The sequence below is a fragment of the Pseudorca crassidens genome, chromosome 18, assembly GCF_039906515.1.
Source record: "Pseudorca crassidens isolate mPseCra1 chromosome 18, mPseCra1.hap1, whole genome shotgun sequence".
Classification (NCBI taxonomy): Eukaryota; Metazoa; Chordata; class Mammalia; order Artiodactyla; family Delphinidae; genus Pseudorca; species Pseudorca crassidens.
Window position 1 is genome coordinate 52,680,279 of NC_090313.1, and position 24,858 is coordinate 52,705,136.

Consider the following 24,858-nt stretch of genomic DNA (forward strand, 5'->3'; position numbering starts at 1 on the left):
AAATGAGCTTAGTCTTAAAAAAAGAATTGGAGAAACATAAGTAAAAATGTTGAAGAAAGCATCCCAGAAAAAAAGCATTAGAATGTGCAAAGCCACGGAGACATAGAAATAAATAATTTTTAAAAAGAGAATTTTAGTGGAGTGATATGTCTAGAAGTAGGGTGAGCTTTTTATAATATGGCAGGAGTATGAGTCTAGAGAGAGAATCCTGGGCCAAAATATTGATGGCTTTAAGGAGTTGAATGTTTGTAAACATAGAAGTAGCAAACTAAGTTCTATATTTTACAAACATCTTAGTGTTCTTAGGGTGGGGTGCAATGACAGGGGTTCATATAGGAAGATGGCACATCAATATAGGTAAAAAAATGAACTAAAGGAGGTAACCATCAATATGAGAAGGAGGGAGCTGATTCAAAAGATATTTGAGAGATGATTTTAACAGATATTTGTGGCTAATTTACGTCTGGCAAAGGAACAAAACTTGTGTCAAACTATACGGCCCTATAAGATGTCTTCGGCCACATGTGACTTTTTACATTTAAATGTACATTAGTTAATATTAAGTCAATTGAAAAAATTTAGTTCCTCTGTAGCACTAGCCACATTTCAAGTGTTCAATAGTCATATTTTGCCAGTGGCTACCATATAGGAAAGAATAGCTATTAGACAACACTGTCATAGAATACATCCCAGATACTTAATATGGGCTACCTGTGTGTTTGTTAGAAGCAGCATACAAAAAAACAATAAATATGGGAAATAACATAATGAGATGAATTACTATAGATATATTTTCTTTGAGTTATATGTGGATATACGAGTTTTCTATCACTCTTCTATCACTTTTTATAAATAATACTTCAAGAACATTCTTGTTCATATATCTTTCCATTTAGATGCAAAACTATAAGCTAAATTCCTAAGTGAACATTTGTTACTACAAGAATATGCACATTTATAGTTAAAAATAGTTGCCAAATTATCCTCCAATTTATATTATCTAATGGTAAGATAAATCTTATTTCCTACAAACCAATATAAGCTATGTAATACAAAAAAATGTATTTTTCTGCAAAGTATAAAATGTCATCTTATTTTTTAACTAACATTTATCTAATTATGAGTGAGTCTAAACAACTTTTCATTTTTTAATCCATTTATGTATTTTTTCAGGACATGTTTTTAAATTTTAAGCCTTTTTTCTTGTATTTTTCTTATTGATTTGTAAGATATTTTTATATTTTAGAATAGAATATTAGTCATGGGGTTGTCTTGTGAGATAAAAACTATTTTTCCTACTTATTTATTCCTTCAAGGACTTTGTATACAGTCACATTACTTCCCCTTTTAAATGTTGTTAAATTTATCAATACTTATTTTACAATTTCTGGAATACGATTTTTGTTGACCTACAAAATCACTCATTTCCCTTTTCGTATTTTTATAGTTTTTATGTTAAAATGTTTGACCCATAAGGAATTTATTTTAATTTAAGTAATAACAATATTTTTAAAAATTTAGCTATATAAACATATGGAAAACGGGAGAATTAAGGTGTTTCCTCAGTTTTATTGGATTTTTTTATTGTTTATTTAAGCAACAAAAAACCCCCAGTTTTTATATGTTTATATGCAAAGGAAAAACAATAGAAATCTTATATCTGTAAGTGAAACAATTCCCAATGAATGTAGTGAAAAAATAATACCATTTTTCTCAAAACTATACTGATTGAAATAAATGACCCAAATATTACAATAAATCAAAAACAATTAATGGAAGTTCAATTTTAAAAGAAAAATAATTCATATAATATGGTAGTTAAACTTGAAATAAATTAATCTAAGAGAATTAACTGACACAAATGTTCATAATCAGATTACTTTGACTGAAAGTTAATCATAAAGAAATTGGGAGATAAAGTGGGGTCTCAGCTATTGGAGAAATAGCTTGTATAATAGAATTAAGACAAACAATAATATATTAGACAATTGCTAATTTAAGCTTGCTTATATAATCTGTTCCCTAAGAGTAAGTATCAATTAATAACCAATAAGGAGACAGAAACTGCACCATAATTTGGAAATTGAATATAAAGAATTATTTACTTGTAAAATGTTGTAATCTACAAAAAGAAAACCCAGTAAAGTAAAAAAGAACTCTAAGGAATATAGGGATAGCCTATATACGGAGTAGCTACTGTTTCTAGGGCTAAGGATCAAAAAAATTGCATTGCCGACCTCATTTGAGAGGGTGTGACTACAGTTACTGTAAAGTACAGAAATTCAGGACAGAGATGTAAGAGTTAGTCAAAAGGAAGCAATTGCTGAAGTGCTACAGAAATTCACTAGAGACTAGGTAACACAGGATCTCAGACTCTTGTTGGTGGATATGACATAGGATGGAAAAGCAAAACATACCAGGACCAGGAAGAGTAGTTTCTACCTATGATTTGTCCTCCAGTTCTGTCTACTGACAATGTATAACATCAAATTGTTTGCAGGTGTTGGGCTGAACCCTACAGGCCTACAAGCCATGTGCTTGCTCAGCTTCAAGACCAAAGAGCCCGGAGCCAGCAGCAGAGACATCAATGGTTTAATGGATGGGGGAGCTTATACATCTGAAGCAAGGTCCTGGAGCAATGACACTCCACCATGTACAGTGGATGGTGGGCAGGACATAGCAGTCCTCACTTCCAGGGAAGGGAAGATTGCCAGTAATAGGGGGAATTGATGCCAGGTTGGCTCTAGGGAAACTAGTAAAGGGGCATGCCTCTCACCTTTGATAAGAACAATCACTAGCTGGGGCCTGGAGCAAGTATGTAGGAAGGTCAGTCAGGGAGTAGGGTGTAGGTGAAGCAGGCACTGGTAGAGCAGGGAATGTAGAGAGAGCAAGAAAACAGCCATCTTGAGTGGCCTGACCATACACAGGGTACAGCTTCATTATCAAATAACAGGTCAAAGAAAGGTGGATGTGGAGCGCAGAGGTAATAACTTGATAACTGGTGTAGTACACACCTTTTGCTATTTAGCTTCTTTATATACCCTTACATTCATATTTGAATGTCAACACAATAAAACCACCCTTGTTTCCACTGAGCAAAATATATCATTTGTCATCATTTGTACAAGTGGAGTTCTCATGCTTTCCCCAAAATGAGGAGACTGAATAGTCTCTTATTTAAAGACTAATTTTAAAGTTAATCTCCAACTGTATGTATGTAAAATAATAAAGGAAGGAGATACATGAAAAACATAATATATACAAAATATATTTACATACATACACAAGGGAATTATGCAAAGTTATTATTTTTTTCTGTAATTGGACATAAACTCATAGTTAATATAACAATCTTCTTTTACTGGTTTTTCATATTTGTTCTCAGCAAGAATCTTAGCCGGTGTTGTGCTTTGCCTGGTGAAGTGACCCCAAACTTTCCTTCTGAAAGTCTGAGTCCTGAATCATCCTGCCATTGTGGTTGCTCTTTGTGGTTAGCCATGGGAGTATTAACAAAGTTCCTAGAGAAATTCCTCTGTAACTCACATAATCTTACTTGTCCATTTCTCTTTTCAATAACCAAATTTCTTTTCAGTAAAAGAAATCACCCATTCCGGTGAGTAAAATAACTCTCTTTCCTGTCTGTTCATTTAGTGACTGATGTAAGAAACCCACAAAGGCCAGATAACAGTCTTGTCTTCAAATTCAGTGAAACATTGTCAGTTGGTGGAAGCATTCTTCTTTGGAAACTAAAATTTTCAAACCAACAGAGAAAGAAGCTGACAAATACGGATCAAAACTTCTGCAAGTGGATTATTAGGTATAATAATGAGAAGAGCAACTCCCACTTCCACCCCTTGATTCCAGAACCCAAATATACTAGTTATGGATGGAAAGCACTATATATTTATACTAGTCTCTACTGCAAAGCATGTATTACAACCTGTAAGACAGAAAACAATCCTTTCAGCGTGTTATCTCCTAAACTGTGCTATAATCAAGTCTTCATCAAGCCATTCCAACTTTCTATTAGGACAAATTCATCTGGATCTGAGGTATATGGTAAAACCAGTTAGTTCTATGGCCTTAAGCCATTGCTATACTTTTTTTTTTTTTTTCTGTGAAATAAGTTCCTTGACATGAAGCAAAGCTGTGTGGAATACCATGATGATGGATAGGGCATTCCATGTGCCCACAGATGATGGTGGTAAAAGAAGTATTTTAGCTAAGAAGGATAAATGTATACCCAGAATATGTCAATTTCAATGAGAACAAATCTCTGTCCCCTCCATGATGTAAGTCATCTAATGTAATCAACCTGCCACGAGGATGTTAGCTGGTTCCCTTGAGGAATGAAACCATTTTGAGGACTCAGTGTTAGTTTCTGTTATTGGAAGATTAGGTGCTTAGTAGGAGCAGTCATCTTGAGTGGGGTGGTAATGCTGCAATCGTCCACTTTAAGGTAATACCAGCATATATTGCAGATCCATTTGTAAACCAAGCTCAGGTATTTTATTTCCAGTCAGCTGGTAAAATGGAACTCCCATGAGTCCATAGGTGTGGATTAATGGAAAGGAAGAAATGCAGATGGAATCAGTGTCAAAAGAGACTGAGGCATTTGCTTATGCAATTTACTTGTATATTCTTGCCCTGCTCCAACCCTTTCTTTTATATATTGTCTCTACTTGATGATAGATTACTACTGCACATGTCCAACTTTATGAATAGACGGATCAGACATGGGAAACTCAGGCTGCATGTTCACCTGATGTCATCTTCTGTTTGTTCTCTTCCAAATCCTAATAGTAAGCCAGAAGTTGTTTCTCAGAATAAGGCAATTTGCTTTCAGTAAAGGACATAGATTGCCTCCAAAATCCTAAAAGCTATCCTTATGATTCTTCCATTGGTGCTTACCAGGATGCTCTGTACAGCATTTCTGTTTGGCACAGATACTTAGAGTATCAGTGGATCTACTGAATCATTAGGCCTATATGGAAGAGTATCAGGCACTATAGCCTGGATTTACTGCAAAGCCATTTCTTGCTTTAGCCCTCACTCAAAATAGGTAGGCTTAACATGTGATTTAGTAAACATGTTGAACCACACTGAAATGTGATGTATGTTGCCTCCACAGTCTTAAAACCCATACCAAACATTGAGCCTGTATATTTTCTTTGTGGCTGTGCATAGTAAAGTAACTCGTCTTTTTTTTTTTTTTTTTTTTTTTTTTTATTTTGCGGTATGCGAGCCTCTCACTGTTGTGGCCTCTCCCGTTGCGAAGCACAGGCTCCGGACGCACGGGCTCACCGGCCACGGCTCACAGGCCCAGCAGCTCCGCGGCATGTGGGATCTGCCCAGACCGGGGCACAAACCTGCATCCCCTGCATTGGCAGGCAGACTCCCAACCACTGCGCCACCAGGGAAGCCCAGTAACTCGTCTTTTACCTCTAAGGGATAACCTGAGATGTTTCAGACCACTGAACGCACAGAAACTTCAATGAAACGACATGCTTGTAAATTTGCGTGCATTTTATCTCTCAGATTCTGAGTAGCATTTGTCTTACTGAGATATCTCACAGTAATTACTCATCAGATCTAGTCAACCTAACATCATTAATGTAGTGGATCAGTGTGGTGTTTTGTTGAAAGTCAAGATGATCAAATTCTCTGCAGACTAACTTGTATATAGAACAAGAAAGTTGATATGGCCCTACGGCAAGGCTGTGAGGGTTAATGTCAGCCTTGACAGGTCAAAGCAACCAATTGCTAGTGGTCCTTACAATATGGACAAAATAAAGCATTATCCATGCCAATGGGAGTACACAAAGTATTCAATAATGTATTGACTTATTCTAGTAATCATATTGACAATATGATTGGGACAGCAGTTACAATGGGATCACCACCTGATTAAGTTTATGATGGTCTATAGTGAATCTCCAAGATCCATTCCCCTTATGCACGGGCCAAACAGGCAAGTTAAATGGGTATGTATTACTTATCACCCCCCTTGCATCTTTAAAATACTTGATAGCAGCACTAATTTCTGCAATTCTTCCAAAGTTGTGGTGTTGCTTCTGGTTTACCTCCTTTCCAGTTTTTCATGGGCCATAGTGATGTCTTGGATCCCCAGAAATTACTGTCAATTCAGAGCCAATGTCAATTGTCAATTCAGAGCCAATTCCCATAAATTCTGAGCATTTACTTTTTCTAGTATACAGGCATTTTATAAATGTCTTCCAGCTCCTTTGAAAAAGTCTTGAAAGAATATTATAGGATATACTTGCTGCAACCATGCAGGGTTCTATTCCAAGAGGGACCAGTCTCCTTTATAATCAAGGTGCTCTGTGACTGTGACCTGGCTTCAGTCTAGAAACTGGGTGCAAGACCATGATATTTCATCCATGATTTTTCATTGTAGTGACTCATCAGATTTTTGAACACCAGATCTAGAAGGCTTTTCCCCCCCATTATATAAGTCATACAATATTCTAGTATGCTGTCCATCTACTTGCTTTTTTGGGAGGTGACGATTAAATAGGTACATCGAGATCCCTATGGGCCAAAGCTTTAATCAGTTACCAGTGTGTTATTGCTGTTCTTCACAATAAATTGTTGGAAGATATTCTCCATGAATATTTTCATGTTTCTATATGATCCTTCTTTCTAAGTGAGGAGCATGTTTGAATAATGAAGACCATAGAAGCTAGAGATAATGTATCACTCTGAGGAGGCTTTGAGAATTCTCTCCCTGGAGATATTTCCTTACATTCATGTTGATATCTGACTATTTATGGGTCAAGAAGCAATAAGGGATGATTTCTTGGGGTCTTGAGAAGAATCAGTATGTTTTCAAGCAAAGGAAGGTTAATTTCTTCAGGCAAAGATGGTCAGTCTAACTAAGTGGAACAGGGACACTTAGAGTTAGTAAAAGGTTCAAACAGTTTCTTCTAAGTCCAACCTGTTCATAGGCTTAAGCTCCTGTTTAACAAAACAAGAAATGGGCTGAGAACAGTCAATTATAAATGCCACAGAATAGGGCTAATTTTTTAAAAACAGAGTAATTGCAAACAGTTACCACAGATGTAAAGGTTTAAATAAGACTGCCAGGAAAACAAGTTGATTATTTGGCTCAGAAATAACCAATATTTCACTCTACCCCTATTGCTCATGAAAAGCAATTTATCAATACATTCTCTGTCCTTGAAACCCTATTGAAATACACATATAACCTTTTCAACAAAACACTATAGGTACAACTGCAATTTCATGCCTAAAACAAAAACTGTATTGTGAGATAATATAATAAAATATGTTTTAATATAGGTTGATTACATTTGTTTACATTTAATAAAAGCACTCATTAAATTACTATCCATAATAAGGTGTGAAGACGAATGGTATACTTAACACTATTTACCTTTTGTAGAAACTGAAGAACACAAGAAATTAAGTCACTGGCCCAAAACCATCGAATGATTTAAGAATTAAATTCTCATCTGTTGACTCATTGTTGACCAACATATATTACTTTTTAATTACAATAGCTAAAAAATTTCATGAATTAATTTCATTTTTCTCATGCAGGGCAATGTATACTAATGATCATATTACTGTGTTATATATTATATGATGGTGATTTCTGTCTTAAAGTTCATGAGAAAAAAGATATATTCTAGTGTGTGAGGAATAGGGGAGAAGATATATGTTTTGTAGATAACTAGGCTTACCAAAGTTAGGAAAAAATGAGATAAATAATGAATAATTTTCTCTTAAGCCAATTGAAAATAAGAGGTAAAATATTTTCAATTCATCCTTTAGTCCACCTGCCATTTTCACACTTTATTGCATCAACTGTTCCAATCTTTCTCAGTCATTTTTTACTTACAAAAAATTATCCATATTCTTCTATATTAACCTAGGAACCCCTGGCATATGCACTGCTTCAGTGCTTATTTACTACGCTAAAAATGTCCAGCAAATATTGTCTGAATATTGGTCATCTGCCATCCCATTCATGTGTGACACCCATTTGTTATCCTGCTAGCTACTGGCCCATTCCCTGCTGTGAGTACTCAAAGACCTGTCCACCTTGAGGTTATGATGCAAAGTAACCTAGTTGTTTTATATCCATCCATGTCCCTTTTGTCTCTGTCAGTCCTTAAGGATTTTGCCAGCATCAGAGCATGAGTTAACCTGTGATCAAAATCAATATTATTTGTGACCAGTATGCTATTTTTTACTATACTGTTGATGGACTACTTCTAAATCAATGTGACTAGTAGTCACAGTCATGACAATAATTTGTGAAGAAAAACATGAAAAGGAAATGTTTGGTTTTATTACCCTTAGAGCATCTTTTACTCTTTGTTGTTGGCTGTGCTCACATGTTCATCCCAGTAGGTATTTCCCTGAGAGGTACATGCAGATAAATGAGGGGAAACTGTAGCCCCTGGTGGGGATTGTGAACCACCTGTACAAATACAGTTGTCTTTCTATCTGTCTCCTGGGATTCAGGGTACGGGAAACATGAGCCAGAGTATATATATAAAGGTTCTTCATTTCAAGCTTTTATTTATGATCTGGCAACCAATAAACTGTTTTAATCCAAATTGAATGAAAAAATGATTTTCTACATTGACCTGACATTAGAAGGCCAATTTTCCAATTTCAGTTAACCTTAAATATAAGAAAACAATTATAATGATAATAATAATGACAATAATATATTAATTGCAAACAAGAAGGAATCAAGCTCTATGCCAAGTGTTTTCCATGAATTATTTCACTGATGCTCATTACCTACTGTTATTTATCAAGAAACTGAGAATTAGATGTATTGAATAATTTGTTCAAAATGACAATTTATCAGTAAAAAATATTGTCGTTGGCTAAATACTTTAACAGTTCCACAAGCAGAAAGGGTTCTGCTATTTTCTGAAGACAGGGAAGACGAAGCTTGGGAAGTGTAGGTGTAATCTGTAAATGTAATTAGTAATTAGGTTATTTTACACATGAGAAAAATAGACATCAAGAAGTTAAGGAGCCTAACTATGTATCAAGCTCACCAAAGTGTGTCATCACATAAATAGAAGCCTAATAGACCTTGAATCCTGTCTTTACAGCAGAAACAAATCAGACTAGTTTCTCTGACTTCCTAAATTGGGTTAAGCATTTATATATAAGGACAAAAATCAAAAGGAAAAAACTGTTCTCCTCCATCACCATACTTATATACTATATCTTTTATGTACAGGTGTATTACTGAACTTGAACTGATACAAATCTCCTAGAGTGTGGATCATGACTGTCTCAGAACCTATTAGTAAACATTCCTATGGATTTCAGTCACTGCTTTAGTAATAATAATAGCTATGTATCACACATTCCACTAAGGGATTTACATATGTTTATATATTTTTTCATATTCAGTTCTGAGGACAACAAGAAAAGGTAAGTTTTCTTATCATCATTTGGAAATACGGAAATTTATGTTCCATGAAGTTAAATAACTTGTCCAAGATCTTGCAGCTGGTATGTACCAACCCAGAATTTGAATGGAATTATTTATCTGAAAGTCTTTCATTTTAATAACCACTATATAACATTTCATCTTTAAGTGCTTTGAAGCAAATCACTGTTATTCTGACAAACATATATTTCTGTCAAAACTGTGTATTAATACCATATTCTCTACATACAAATAGTCACGTGCATAAATAAAATTGATAACATATATTACAGTAGAAATTTAGTTCCTTTTAAAAGCAGGAGTTATATGATAGTCCATGAAGTTCCTAGATTACCATGGACTTTCAATAAGTATTACATTATAACAATAGATCATTTAACAATAAAACGTTTAGCATCATGCAGTTAAAAACCAAAATGGTAGAATTCACTTTAATGTTGCTATATGCTAACAGATTCTCTCTCTCATTTGGTTTTGATCCACACATGTTGTTGCTCTTCAAACAGAAGGACAGATGTTACAAGATAATTCACCTTTATAGGTAGATTTAATTTACACTATGCTGGAGTGAAAACATTTGACAGAGTTCTTTAATTTTTTGAGAATACAGGGATATATTTATCAGAAAATAATTCTACCTTAAATGACAGGTCTTTGCATAGACTAATCTAGAATACCTGCAGGGGGTGAGGGTAGGAGTGGGGGTGATCTGACCTGTTTTAAAATATTATAGTGTTGTGTGATGCAATTGAATAAAACAGACTTCAATGTGAGGTTCTCCAGTCAGTTAAGGCAGAGTTTACTTGAGGTATAAAAACACTTGGTCTCTGTGTCAAGAGAAAGAGCTCCACATTGCTTTGAAGCACCCCTGACAGTTGATAATGGAGAGCTGTTGGCAGTGATTATGGAGGCAGATGCTTACCTGTACTCCTGGAGTGTGCAGTCTTGGCTCGATGACAAGGTGAGGAGAAGGAGAAGCTGTCACAGAATGGGGGCAACTGGCAGCTGAAACCCTAGCGGGGAAGGGTAAACTGGTCGCCCAGGGCTGCTTGCTTGACTGTAGCAGCTCTCATCAATCATGCCAACATATGCAGCTGCCTGAAAATAAACAGGCTTCTCAGACGGGAGACAAAATGAGGCAAATTAAAAGACCAATAATTTAAACAAATCCATTTCCACTTTCACAGCAAAGATGGATGGAGAAATTGTGCTGACAGACCCAGCTTTCTGATGAATTGATAAAAGTCAGTGATACATACTAATGCGATCAGTTTAAACATGCCAATTTTGAAACAAGACCTCTGTATCAATTCTTTTAAAAAGTCACTTGTTAAAATATATAGGCATGGCATATTTTTTAAAAATCTATCAATTATTATCTTCTGCTAGATTTTTCTAAATTTATTACCTAAGTAAACATTGCAATTCTAGGTACCCTACTGAGGCATATGTCTTCTTGTTATGTCCAAAGCCCCCACTGAAACCAATGTATACCAATGTATACCAATGACTGTATAATTATCCTCATTGTGTAAGACAATACTTTTTTATTTTCATTTTGTTTTCCTTTTTCCTATTAATTTTTTTTATCAGCTAATCTTGAGAACACTTATGAGAATATTGCTTCCATCTATTACTTCATCATCACAATCTCTTATTTATTTTTTGACTCTGTTTAGGTTAACATTGGCCTATTTTGAATCTTTCCTATATATGTATATATACTATTTTTGTTCCAAATATTCTATTCTAATTCCTCATCGTTCTGCAGCAACCTCGTTATTTCACATCAAGAAAACAAATTACTTGCAGTCCTTTCTTTTTTGGTTTAAAACAGACTTCTGCTGGGATCTCTTGACTAATAACCACAAATTCCCTAAGGTTAAATGATGATGAACTCTACCATTAGTGACTTAGTCGTTTTTACTCCTTGTTATCACATCTCTTCTTGAGTCTATCCTGTATTCTTCATTTAATTTAGATTAATCTAAAAGGACCAAAGAGATCATGTCTTTCTCACTGATATGCTTGGTATTTATATGCTTCTGATTGCTACTCAGTGCCCTACAGAGAGCACTGAGGGGTCTGACAAGACAATATCAAAAGGTGATTTTCTTTTTCAAGTCTGACAGTGGTACAGAAATTAGAGAAAGACAAAACTAGCCCGAGGTCAGTGTAATTCTCTTGGCTCTCAGGCTCATCTCCTTACACAGGTGGCATTACAGCTGCTGTTATGTCTGCAGGGGAATCACAGTCACTGGCGGCCCCTTCCACAGCTGGCAGCTGAATGCAGGGACATGACAATCAGGTTTGACATCGCTAAATGGGAAGCATCTACTTTGCCTTCCAAATGTCTGCTTTTCTTTAACCCACACTACAAGATGGGTTGTTTTTGTTTTTGCTGTTGTTATTGTTGTCGCTTTAATCATGGTTGAGAGTTCAAATTTCTCCTCACCTAGTAAATTGCTTAATGATCTGTCATCTCATTTCACCGTCTCCATCTCATAGACAAATAGACATCTTTCAGAAATGAATTAGCTCAAGATTTTTAATAATTTTGAAGCTAACATTTCTTTTTAACCTTTCTCCAGAATTTGTCATAGCTTGGGGATAATAATATAACCCAAAGAAAAAGAAGTTGGATTGTAGCACAGTGGCATTTCACAGTAGCAATTACTGTAAGAAACTATGAAAAACATGGCATTCTGGGGAAGGAAAAGAAGAGATGAATTCAGTAACAAAGACAATGACAATGACATTTTGCAACATCCACAGGTAATACACAGACATCTGGATACTCTAATTTTATTTATTGTCTTGGACACCTTCCAAGTATATTATATATATATATTTTTTTTTCATAGATTCTTTATTGCTTACATTGGATTTCACCTCTGTCAGATGGTTCATGTAGTCATTTTAGAATACCTGGGAATAATTGTCGTAAGCACTTTGACAGCCATGAGTTTCTTCAGCCCTCTGATTCAGTACTAGAGGTAACCTGGGTTCTACAAATTTGTCGTTTATCACAATTTTCCTTTGACTTCAAAGAATATCCATGGTCCATGTACACTCTAAGCTTCATTAACTCTGAAGGCCGTGCCATATGCTTATAACAAAAGTGAGATTATGCACATAAATTTGCCCAGGCACAGGTTAACATAGTCATTAAGAGCTGCCTTGTACATAGCCTCATATCATAAGACACTTCAATGTAAGCATTTTTGCCACATTTTGTGTGATATATAATAAGAGCATCATGAATTGGCTCTAAGCTACAGTGCATGAAATTCCAGTATAATTAATTAGTGTTGTTATAGCAACACCTTTGATAGTATCACTTGACACCCAAAGGATGCAGTGGCTTGGGGTAAAGCATCTAAAAAATAATTTTGTCAATTTAATTCTCAACCACTCTCTCTCTATCTTTTTTCTCTTTTTATTTTAATCATTTCCCCCCTTTACTTGGATCTCTCCCTTTTTGCAGAAATTGACTAGTCAAACCTCAACACAGCAGCAGGTCTTAATATCAGTTTGCTTGTGTGAATATTGAGAAGCTAGCACTAGTTTTCTATCATGAAAAACAAACATTATTTATTTCAGTTAAAATTAATTTTTTTTAATTTAGCGTGATTGCATATAGCATGAAAACAGCATGCCACATTTGATTACCAGTAATCATTGCCTTACTTCCACAGTGAACCATTAGGAGAAAAATAGTATTTTTTAATAACAAAATCTATGGGACTAGCTATACTTGTTGTATATTTGTAAAAAAAAATCTGAGTTAGAAAGAAACTTTTAGGCTATTTAGTACAGCCCTTCTAATTTATAGGTTGAGAGACAAGAAGAAAGAAATATCCAGAGGTCTCATGAGTAGTTAGCCACTGAACTGGGATGTGAACCAAGGTCCCTGCGTTCCCTAATCAGTATATTTTACATCAAATTACAAAGTGCCCTCTGTTACACAGTACTAACCCCCACAGCACCATTTTTAAAGATATAAAATAAATTTAAGGAAAGCTGTATGGCAAGGCTAGCTTAAGTGCGTGACAGTCTGGCTTGCCTGGTGGTAAAAAAGATATGCTAGTGAATTGATGTAAAAGATATCTGTCTATATACTAAGGCAGAATCAATTTCAAGTGAAATTGAGTATGAGAGAGAAAAGAAAGTCTGAACAGGCAGGAACACCTCAGCACTGGGAGAGAATGACTATGCATGAAAGGTAGAAGTCTTGCCATATCAGGAGCATCATGGAACTCCAGAGAAAGGTCACAAGTGGATGTTGGCAAAGCTCCAAGTCTAGGAATCTGGGAAGATGCAACACACTGTGACTCAGCCAACAGTCAGTATCAAGGAGCTGACATAACAACAGAATACTTGGGAGGTGGGAGAGGGAAGGATTGAGAGCTTGAGGTTACCAGGTGCAAACTAGTATATATAGGATAGAAAGACAACAAGGTCCTACTCTATCACACAGGGAACTACATTCAATATCCTATGATAAGCCACAATGGAAAAGAATATGAAAAAGTATATATATGTGTGTGTATATATATATATATATATATAAAACCGAATCACTTTGCTATACATCAGAAATTAACAAAACATTGTAAATCAACTATACTTCAATAAAAATAAAAATTAAAAAGAACAGCAACAAAGCAATAGAATCCTTGGAATTGGGATTTAGAGAGGCAAACAGCATAAGAAAAGCCCTAACCAGTGTCCTTGCAATATCAGGACCTGGTAACATGTCAGAGCTCTATACAGGGTTGACAGAATCTGCTACATAATTTGGGGGCCCCAATGCAAAACTGTTCATTCGCTATTAGGAATTTCAAGATGCTAACAGCAGACCTTTAAACCAAATGTGGGGTCCTTCTAAAGTTGGGGAGTTGGGAAGCTGAAATATGCATTTCATAAAATTCCTTGTAGCTAGAATTCTGCATGTAATTTTGGCTTTGCCAATTAGATGTATTCATAATTCATCAAAAAACCAGAAATAAGGCCAAGTCTTTTGGCTATGGTTACTAGTAAGCTATGGGCTCCACTCTCCAGCTTCCTTGCTTTGAGAGGCAAGTGTTATAGTGGTGAAGCTTTCACTTCAATTGTAATCCAAAAAGTTGCCTCAGAGTATTTGCTCCCCCAAAAGATTATTGTTGAGTTGTATTAGCCATTATTCAATGAGTTTCAGACTAGAATCTGCTGCTTCAACCCTCCTAAAAATTTTGTGAGCCCTAGATCTCTTCCTGTTGAAAATACCTATGATGGTTTCTGTTTTCCATTGAACCCTGTCTAATTCAATGGAATTTAGTTGACTCTAAACTTGGGGGTAAAAATTCCCCAGCAATAATTTTGTAGCAGAGATTCTGATAAGCTTTTGTAATGTTTAAGTGACATTATGTCAATTTACATCCTTGGAAATGTACTCTATGGCCAATGAAACATGGACAGGAGAATTTTAAAAAGAAGTATATCATATATACACACTGCTATATATAAAATAGACAACTAATAAGGACCTACTGTATAGCACAGGGAACTCTACTCAGTACTCTTCAATGGACTATATGGGAAAATAATCTAAAGTAAGAGTAGATATATGTATATGTATGACAGATTCACTTTGCTGTACACCTGAAACTAACACAACATTGCAAATTAACTATAACCCAATAAAAGTTTTTTTTAAAAAGAAATATAATGTGATACAGAAAAAGAGAAGCACATCTAGCATACTAAGTATATCATTTCCTAGGGCTGCTGTAATGAACTACCACAAACTTGGGAGCTTAAAACAACAGACATGTTTTCTCTCACAGTTCTGGAGGGCAGAATACTGAAATCAAGGTGTCAATAGGTTTGATTTCTCCCGGAGGTTCTGAGGTTCCATACCTCTCGTGTGAGTGGCTGCTGGCAATCCCTGGCCTTTCTTGACTTGTAGATGCATCACTCCAATCTCTTCCTCCATTTTCACATGGACTTCTCCTCTGTGTGTCTGTGTCTTCTCCTTTTCTGTCTCTTATAAGGACACATGCATAAGACATTAATTATAAGACTCTGCAAAGAGTCTAATAGCAAATTGGTTACATTTTAAATTTCCATTGTCTTTTGAAGGGATATCATTCAACTCACTACAGTAAGGAAGTAATGAAATTAAGCTTATTGATGAGACTAAATTTTGTTTTTTACTTTGTAATATAAATAATGTAAAGTTAATACATCAAAATTGATTAATGGTACCTTGTCAATTAATGGTACCTTGTCAATTAATGGTATCTTTAAAAGAAACACTTAGGCAGAATGCATTTAGAAAAGGATGAGTCCAGGCTTTAAAAGGATTTATTCTTGAAATTAAAAAAAAAAAAAAACACCCCCCCAAAAAACCACACAATATGTATTTAAGTTTAAAAAATGGTAAAGTTATCAAGATTTTCAAGTTCATGGTGAAAAACTGGCAATCTTTTCATTGTTTATCTTCAGATATCAGAATTGCAAAAGTCAGGGATAACATTGTTTTGCTAGGGGCCAAAAACTTATGGGAAATGCTCAAGATTTTATTAATTTTGAACAAGAATTAGAGGTGGTAACAACTTTCTATATACACACACACACAAACACACACTCCTCTATGACATGTTTATACACATTGATAGGAAGACAATATTTTACTTCAAAAGCACTTACTGATTTTCAATTTCTTGCTTTATTCTAAATGTGAAAATATCATTTTTATAAACATCTGAAATTTCAGGAAAACATATCAGTGATTTTAAGTCACAGCAAAAAAATATATTTAGATAATGCAAAATAAGTGGGGTTTTGTTTCACACATTGAAAATAACTATTTTAACATCTCTTCTTTGAGTTAGTATCTGGTCAATATTACTATTAGTAGTAGTACTGGCTACTACTTATGTAAAGTCCTAAACTAAATATTTAAATGAAATCCATATATTGATTCAATATATATAATACCTACACATGATATAGTGAAACAAATAAATGAATGCTGAGTAAGCATTCATGATGTTGACATTCAAGAATTTAGAGAAGACCATTCAATTTTCAAATGTTGTTTCAATTCTCTGACATCTAACCTTTAATTGTAACAAAATGGTATTATGGATTACTACAATATAAATAACCCATTTAGAACCCCACATTCTGTCCGTATAATTTAAATAATCTAATATAATAAGCAGTTAGTGTCAACATATATTGGGAAAAGAGGAGGGCAATCAATTCATTAATCAGTATTATTGCAAATTATATTAAAGAGTACATAGAAATATTTACATCACACATGATTAACTTAATAACTCCTTCATACTAAAATAAGAATATAAAAATAAACTTTCTTTGTACTTTAGGTAAAAATTATTTGAATTCCTGAATTTGAACCAATGGGGAAATACATTTGTTAGGCTTTTGTAGATATTTAGTTTTTTTATAAACTGGATTTCATTTCAAAAATTAAAAAGTTAAAGACTTTATAATAATAAACTTAGGATCTACCTTGACGTGTCAATTGTTCAACATTGTAAGATAATTAAATAATCTTCTTAAGATTTAACTATTTAAGATTTAGGCTACAAAGTCCACATACTTTATGTTGGTTTGACTGCTAAAAAGAAATATTCAGCTGTATGAATGAGTATGTTATCTCCATCTTTATTTAATGATAAATTATTTTATTCTTGTTTTTACTTCAAAATGTTTTTGTGTGTAATATTTTATTTTTACTGCATTCTTATGAAACAAATAGAGACTAAACTCTCCATCATTAGTCAAAACCTTAGGGGCTTCCCTGGTGGCGGAGTGGTTGAGAGTCTGCCTGCTGATGCAGGGGACACGGGTTCATGCCCCGGTCCGGGAAGATCCCACATGCCATGGAGCGGCTGGGCCCGTGAGCCATGGCCACTGAGCTTGTGCGTCTGGAGCCTGTGCTCCACAATGGGAGAGGCCACAACAGTGAGAGACCTGCGTACCACAAAAAAAAAAAAAAAAAAAAAAAAAAAAAAACAAACTTAGTGAATTTAAGCTGATTTTCAGTTGTGTTGAAAAAAGAATGTATGTGAATGACGGGAAGACGCTAGAGATCATGGTGAGGGAATGTGTATTAAATCTTAGCCCTAAAAGCTAGAGAAAACCTGATAATCTTTCCATGCCTCTTTTCTTATTTGACAAAGCAAAATTACAATTAATATCTTCAATAAAAAGACTACTACTTTAAACTAAATTGAAGTGATTCATAAATTAATGTTTTTAAAGCATAAAAATATCCACCCAGTTGCCTTTGATTATATTTATTACTCTGCTAATATTGACAAACACTGATTCCAGTACTAAATAATCAGCAAGTATAATGTATTTACCAAACCAAATATGGAAAAATAATCTAAACTAGAGGAAACAAAGAAGAGAGAAGTGAAGTGTATAAAGACAGAGAAAGGGCCTTACCTGAAATGTACTTAGCAATCCCCTTCACAAACTTTTACTCAAGTGTAGCTTCCTCTGCTGGCTCTAAGTTGTTAACCAGTCCCAAAGTAACCTTGAAGAATGGGGTACGTATGCTTCTTGAAGCCTATTAACTGACATTTATTGCCAATCTAGCTGTCTCCTCTCCTTGACTGACTATGTTGAGAGTAGAAATTGAATTGTTATCTATCCATCTATCCATCTATCTTTCATTCTTTCTCTCCTTCTCTCCCTTTCTCCCATTCTTTCTATCTTTCTACCTGGGTATACTTGGTAACTAATATAATGCTTAGCTCTGGGACAGTGGTTCTAAAACTTTGATATTTATTGGAACCATCTGCAGGTAATTTTAATAAGCACAGAATGCTGGTCCCAACCAGCATTCAGTAGGACTAGAGTTGCACATCTGTGGGTTATCATTTCTAATAAGTTTACAGGTGATGCCTATGTTGCCTTTATGGGGAACACCATTGAGAACAATGCTCTAGCTTATAGAAAGTGGCCAATGTTTACTGAATAAAAAATTAGACTCCTATACTAGTGTGCTCCACACTGCAATATCTTCCATTGATGATGGAGGCTTTTGTCAATTTGATCGTCAACTCAACTAATTGCTCTTAATGATTTTTGTGAGAAGGCATTGAATTAAATACATCTGTCCTTTATGTGGATTTCACAGCACCTAGTAAGACAATATCAGACCTAAATTAGATTAAAAGATTTATGTTGCAATACCGAGGGCAAATTATAAAAATTATCATCAAAAGTCTATGAGTTTCTTCAAAAATAGGCACAGAAGATAATAAATTTAAACATACAATTTCCACATTCTTGCTTTCATCAATGTGTTTCTAAATTGTCTCCCTATTAAACTTGAATATCAGGCTAGTAACACCTGCTGTAAGTTTTTTTGATTCTTGTTTACTAAGCAAAGCTCTTGATCTTTGCCTTTTGAACAGCTCATTCAGTAATCAGAGAGAGAAAATGCGAGTTTTATTAGAGCAGGGCTAATATATTCATTGCTAATAAAGCAAGAAAATAAACCACATTTCAAATTCTTCATTGAGGAGCCAATTGCTAAATATTCATTTGCATGATTTTGAAAATTCATACATTTACATACGAATAGTAAAACTGGCCATCGATAATTATGCATAATCTGACCCAATGATTGAAGTCATGGTATTCAACAAGCATAGACTTTCATGTGAGATCCAAAATTCAAACTCCCACCATGAATTTCATTACAATTATTAGTTCTTTCTAAGGAATAGAGAAAACTAAACACATTTTGGAATTTCTAAAGGATTTTTCATGAAAAATGAAAATAAGCTCATCTTTTTCCCTCTGATTTTAGTTTTTTCTGTAAACTCTATTTTACATTCTCAATTAAATCTCTATTGACTTTTACTTACTCTTTGAGAATAGCTTACTTTCTCATTAAGAGCTGATTTATTATTTAAGACTTTGGTTCTCAAATTAACTGGATAAGATTCACCTGCAGAACTTGTTATAACAGAGTGCTAGGCCCCAGCAACAGACTTTAATTCACTAGCTCTGGGGTGGGGCCAGAAAACTTACACTTGTAACCAGTTCCCAGACGATATTGATGATGATAGTAGAGGGACTCTGAGAAACATTCACTGTTTATGTATAAGTGAGGGCACTTTGCTTCATATTTTTCACTTTTGTACAAATCTTTGTACAAATTTTGTTATTTTAAAAACAACTCCCATTTACCATTGCAACAAAAAGAATAAAACACCTAGGAATAAACCTACCTAAGGAGACAAAAGACCTGTATGCAGAAAATTATAAGACACTGATGAAAGAAATTAAAGATGATACAAATAGATGGAGAGATATACCATGTTCCTGGATTGGAAGAATCAACATTGTGAAAATTACTATACTACACAAAGCAATCTAAAGATTCAATGTAATCCATATCAAACTACCACTGGCATTTTTCACAGAACTGGAACAAAAACTTTCACAATGTGTATGGAAACACAAAAGACTCCAATTAGTCAAAGCAATCTTGAGAAAGAAAAATGGAGCTGGAGAAATCAGGCTCCTGGACTTCATATTATACTACAAAGCTACAGTAATCAAGACAGTGTGGTACTGGCACAAAAACAGAAAGATAGATCAATGGAACAGGATAGAAAGCCAGAGCTAAACCCATGCACATATGGTCACCTTTTCTTTGATAAAAAGAGGCAAGAATATACAATGGAGAAAAAACAGCCTCTTCAATAAGTGGTCCTGGGAAAATTGAACAACTACACATAAAAGAATGAAATTAGAACACTCCCTAACATCATACACAAATAAACTCAAAATGGATTGGAGACCTAAATGTAAGGCCAAACACTATCAAACTCTTAGAGGAAAACATAGGCAGAACACTCTATTACATGAATCACAGCAAGAGCCTTTCTGACCCACCTCCTAGAGAAATGGAAATAAAACCAGAAATAAACAAATGGGACCTAATGAAAGTTCAGAGCTTTTGCACAGCAAAGGAAACCATAAGCAAGACGAAAAGACAACCCTCAGAATGGGAGAAAATATTTGCCAATCACGCAAATAACATAGGATTAATCTCCAAAATTTACAAGCAGCTCATGCAGCTCAGTATCAAAAAAAAAAAAACAAAAACCAAAAAACAACTCAATCTGAAAATGGGCAGAAGACCTAAATAGACATTTCTCCAAAGATATACAGATTGCCAATAAACACATGAAAGAATGCTCAACATCATTAATCATTAGAGAAATGCAAATCAAAACTACAATGCTATATCATCTCACATCGGTCAGAATAGCCATCACCAAAAAATCTACAAACAATAAATGCTGGAGAGGGTGTGGAGAAAAGGGAACCCTGACTGATACAGCCACTGTGGAGAACAGTATACAGGTCCCTAAAAAACTAAAAATAGAACTACCATATGACCCAGAAATCCCATTACTGGGCATATACCCTGAGAAAACCATAATTCAAGAAGAGACATGTACCACAATGTTCATTGCAGCTCTATTTACAATAGCCAGGACATGGAAGCAACCTAAGTGTCCATCAACAGATGAATGGATAAAGAAGATGTGGCACATATATACAATGGAATATTACTCAGCCATAAAAAGAAACAAAATTGAGTTATTTGTAGTGAGGTGGATGGACCTAGAGCCTGTCATACAGAATGAAGTAAGTCAGAAAGAGAAAAACAAATACTGTATGCTAACACAAATATATGGAATCTAAAAAAAAAAAAAAAAAAATGTTGTCATGAAGAACCTAGGGGCAAGATGGGAATAAAGATGCAGACCTACTAGAGAATGGACTTGATGACGTGGGGAGGGGGAAGGATAAGCTTACACAAAGTGATAGAGTGGTAGTGTATAGATGGGCATATATACACTACCAAATATAAAATAGATAGCTGGTAGGAAGCAGTCGCATAGCACAGGGAGATCAGCTCGGTGCTTTGTGACCATCTAGAAGGGTGGGATAGGGAGGGTGGAAGGGAGGGAGATGTGAGAGGGAAGAGATATGTGGATATATGTATATGTATAACTGATTCACTTTGTTATAAAGCAGAAACTATCACACCATTGTAAAGCAATTATACTCCAATAAAAATGTTAAAAAGTAAGTAAATAAATAAAAACAAAACAGAGAATAAGATATAACTTGTTCTTTTCTGTTATTTGTAAGTTCATAATTGATGCCAAACCACAATTTTTATTTGAAATTACAATTGTGAGTTTCAATTCATTATTCATGATTCTGTAACTATTAATCCCTAATGAAGAAGAAATTCTACATCTATAAAAATGACATAATATTCTAACAATGGTATTAATAAATGCAAATATTGTTATATAAACATAGGTTACTTTTAAGAGATTTGCCTGAATGGATCAATCTCCCTTTTAAAACAGACTAAATTATATTTTTAATTATTCCAAAGCCAGGTTGGCCATAAAAAGGAAAATAAAGTTTAAAATAATACTTTTGTAAAATGCATAATTTAAAATTACATGGAACATTTTTGTGACAAGTCTGTTATTGTTCAATTCCATTTAAGTTCAAAGAGATGGGGGAGATGAAAAGAGCTAGTATTTGGAACTTACAAGGAGTTGTTCCATCAAATATCCTAGTAGGAAGTCTATTCTTGGATAGAACACTATTTCAGAGCATAGTAAATGTCAATGGCCATGCCATTATCTTCGTAGAGTTCCATCAGAAGGTATAGATTATGATATTCCACACACAGAAATATTTCAAATACAGACTAGAAAGTTGTAATCTTAGGGGTAGCTGAAGCAAAGGGATGTGACTGAAACCTTAACAAATTTGCTAGAATGATTCAGGAAATCAGTCCTAGAGATATTGACAGGCAAATAATCTATAAAAGAAAATAGTTACACATAGACATTTATTAGTACTGGGAAACAAATAGGGAATTGATGTTAGAATAAAAGAAAAAAAAATCTTTAGTAAAAATGGTCTGGAAATCAAAGTTTTGTAGTAGGAAATATACCTATTAGTGAATCCCTTTTTTTCCCTTTAAGTCAGTATTGGCCTTAGAATTTGAACCTGGGTTAGATCTTTAAGGTAAAAGCTAAATGAATCCAAGAACATGGGCACTTCAGTGTCTGAAAACCAACTGGAACCCATATAGCTATATTTTAATGTTTTTAAATTATTTACTCTTTCACTGCTAGGAAATTTCTAGAACCAGTTTTGCAAGCCAAGGAGCTTAAGATTGAGAAGATTTTTCTTAGCAATACAGAAAAACTGTGAAAATTACTGTGAAATAAAACATTTGTGCTATTTTAGGGAAATTATCAGTGACTTTTCTAGTTTCTGAAGAGAGGAAAAGAACGAAAAGATAAAATTAAAAGAAAAATAGTTTAGATCACCATGTGCAAATATTAGTAACCTACTATTAATAGCATCTGGTTTTGAGATATCATTTGAGGATGAAAATATAGTTTCCATTTTATCATAGGACTACCATTAGGAGAATAATACCAAAATCTGAGTAAAGTATTTTTCTATTTGAACAATGACTGCTCAGTAGTACAGATATAAAAGTTTTAAATGCTTATATCATAAGATAATGCTGGCTATTAATAAATATATATATTATGTTAATTATAGTAAACTGGAAAACTCTCTAAACCAGGAGTTAGAAAATCTAATGTGTTTTCCTAGCTTTTTACTAACTCATTACTCAAACCCAGTTCAAATCACTTAATATTTCTGAATCTGTTTCCTCATCTTTAAATTATACACTGATATATTCAAGACCATTTGAGCTCCTTAACTCCATGGGTTCTTTTTGAGTATACTAGTTACTTATGAATAATCTATCAATTAATGTAGAAAATACTTTCTATAAAGTAAAACAAGGTTGGAAATGCAGAGTTAAAACCTAACATGAATAACAGCAGAAGAGAAGTAGAGGAATTTCAGCTTAATTTCTGATCTGCTGAATGATCAATAATCTGAAGCTCTGAGAGGCTGAGAGACAGCATGAGAGCATGGCAGAGTCTGCATGAGTCCAAATAAAAAGGAGTTTAAAGAGAATGGGAGTTAGTAGCTGAGTGGGTAAACAGAGGTAGTGACTAGCAGAGGAGAGAGTTTAAAAGAAAGGCAAAAACAGATCAATGGAAAGTCAGCTTAACAATCAGGGACCAACTATAGGAAAGAGATTCTGAGGGAGTTAAAAGGCATTCTGTAGTTGATGTCCTTGACATTTACAAGATCCTGTAAATGAGGCAGCTTACAGAAAAGAAGTTACTGAGAAACTGACAAGTCAGAACCAAAAACAAAGAGATGGGAAAAGCTCTTAAAAGAACCATTCCTGTAGAAAAAGAGCATGTAAAATGTGTTCCTTTTTTTTTCTCTAGTAAAAGACAAAAGGAAAAAAAAATAAGGTTATGGCCATTCTGAGAACAATATTGAAGATGAAACCATTTTCAATAACAGTAACTTGAGAAGAAACTGTTGGGGAAAAAGGAAGAGTGTTTGTAGCATCTGGAAGTGGATCACTTTTTGTGACCAGCCTGTGAGTAGCTCCTCCACATGTTAAACCTTTCAAGAGTGGTTCCCTTCCTGGAGAACATATCGCTAATTAGTCTAAGAGCAATGATTTCATTCTTCAGAGCAACTTGTCTTCATGGATTAGACTTCTTGGTGTGTAATCATGTGCTCTGATGATAGACGGAATGTCTCTTAAAGTCTCATGCTTTAGAGGGGTTTATATTTTTGGGAGAGATTTGCATACCTCATGTTAGGTATTTTATAGAAGGAGGAGTTATTAGGAGAGTGATGAAACTGTGGTTTGGGGATATGTAGTAAGAGGAAAGTAAGTCCTCCAAACTTCGGACACCCATGATCTTGATGAGGAAAGTGTTGCTACAGACAAGAAAGTGACAATTGTGAGCTCACCACCTGCTCCCCTATTTTTCCTATTTCTATAATTCCAATTTACTCTTCAAGTGTTAACTTATATTTTACCTCTCCCTGGAAGGTTCTCCTTCTCACTGCCTCCCTCAGAGATATCCACATAATTTAGGTGTCCTTTTTGTTTACTCTTGGCAACATGATGCCTACATTGAATGTGTCCAAAGCATCTGGTTTAGAGCTTGAAACAAAGTAGGTAATAAATTACTATGTGTTAAATTAATAAAATAAAATTTCACTGAAAGTCTCTTTATTGAATTCAAAAATAATTTAATTATGCCAAACTTGCACAGAAAGCATATGTGTAAATAAAAGTTAAATCCATCAATTTTGCCCAGTAGTTTAAAGATTAGTTTGCATTTTTTTCATTTATAATATATGAAGGGGCAGGAGGTACTGGCCAAAGGTTCCTAAATATG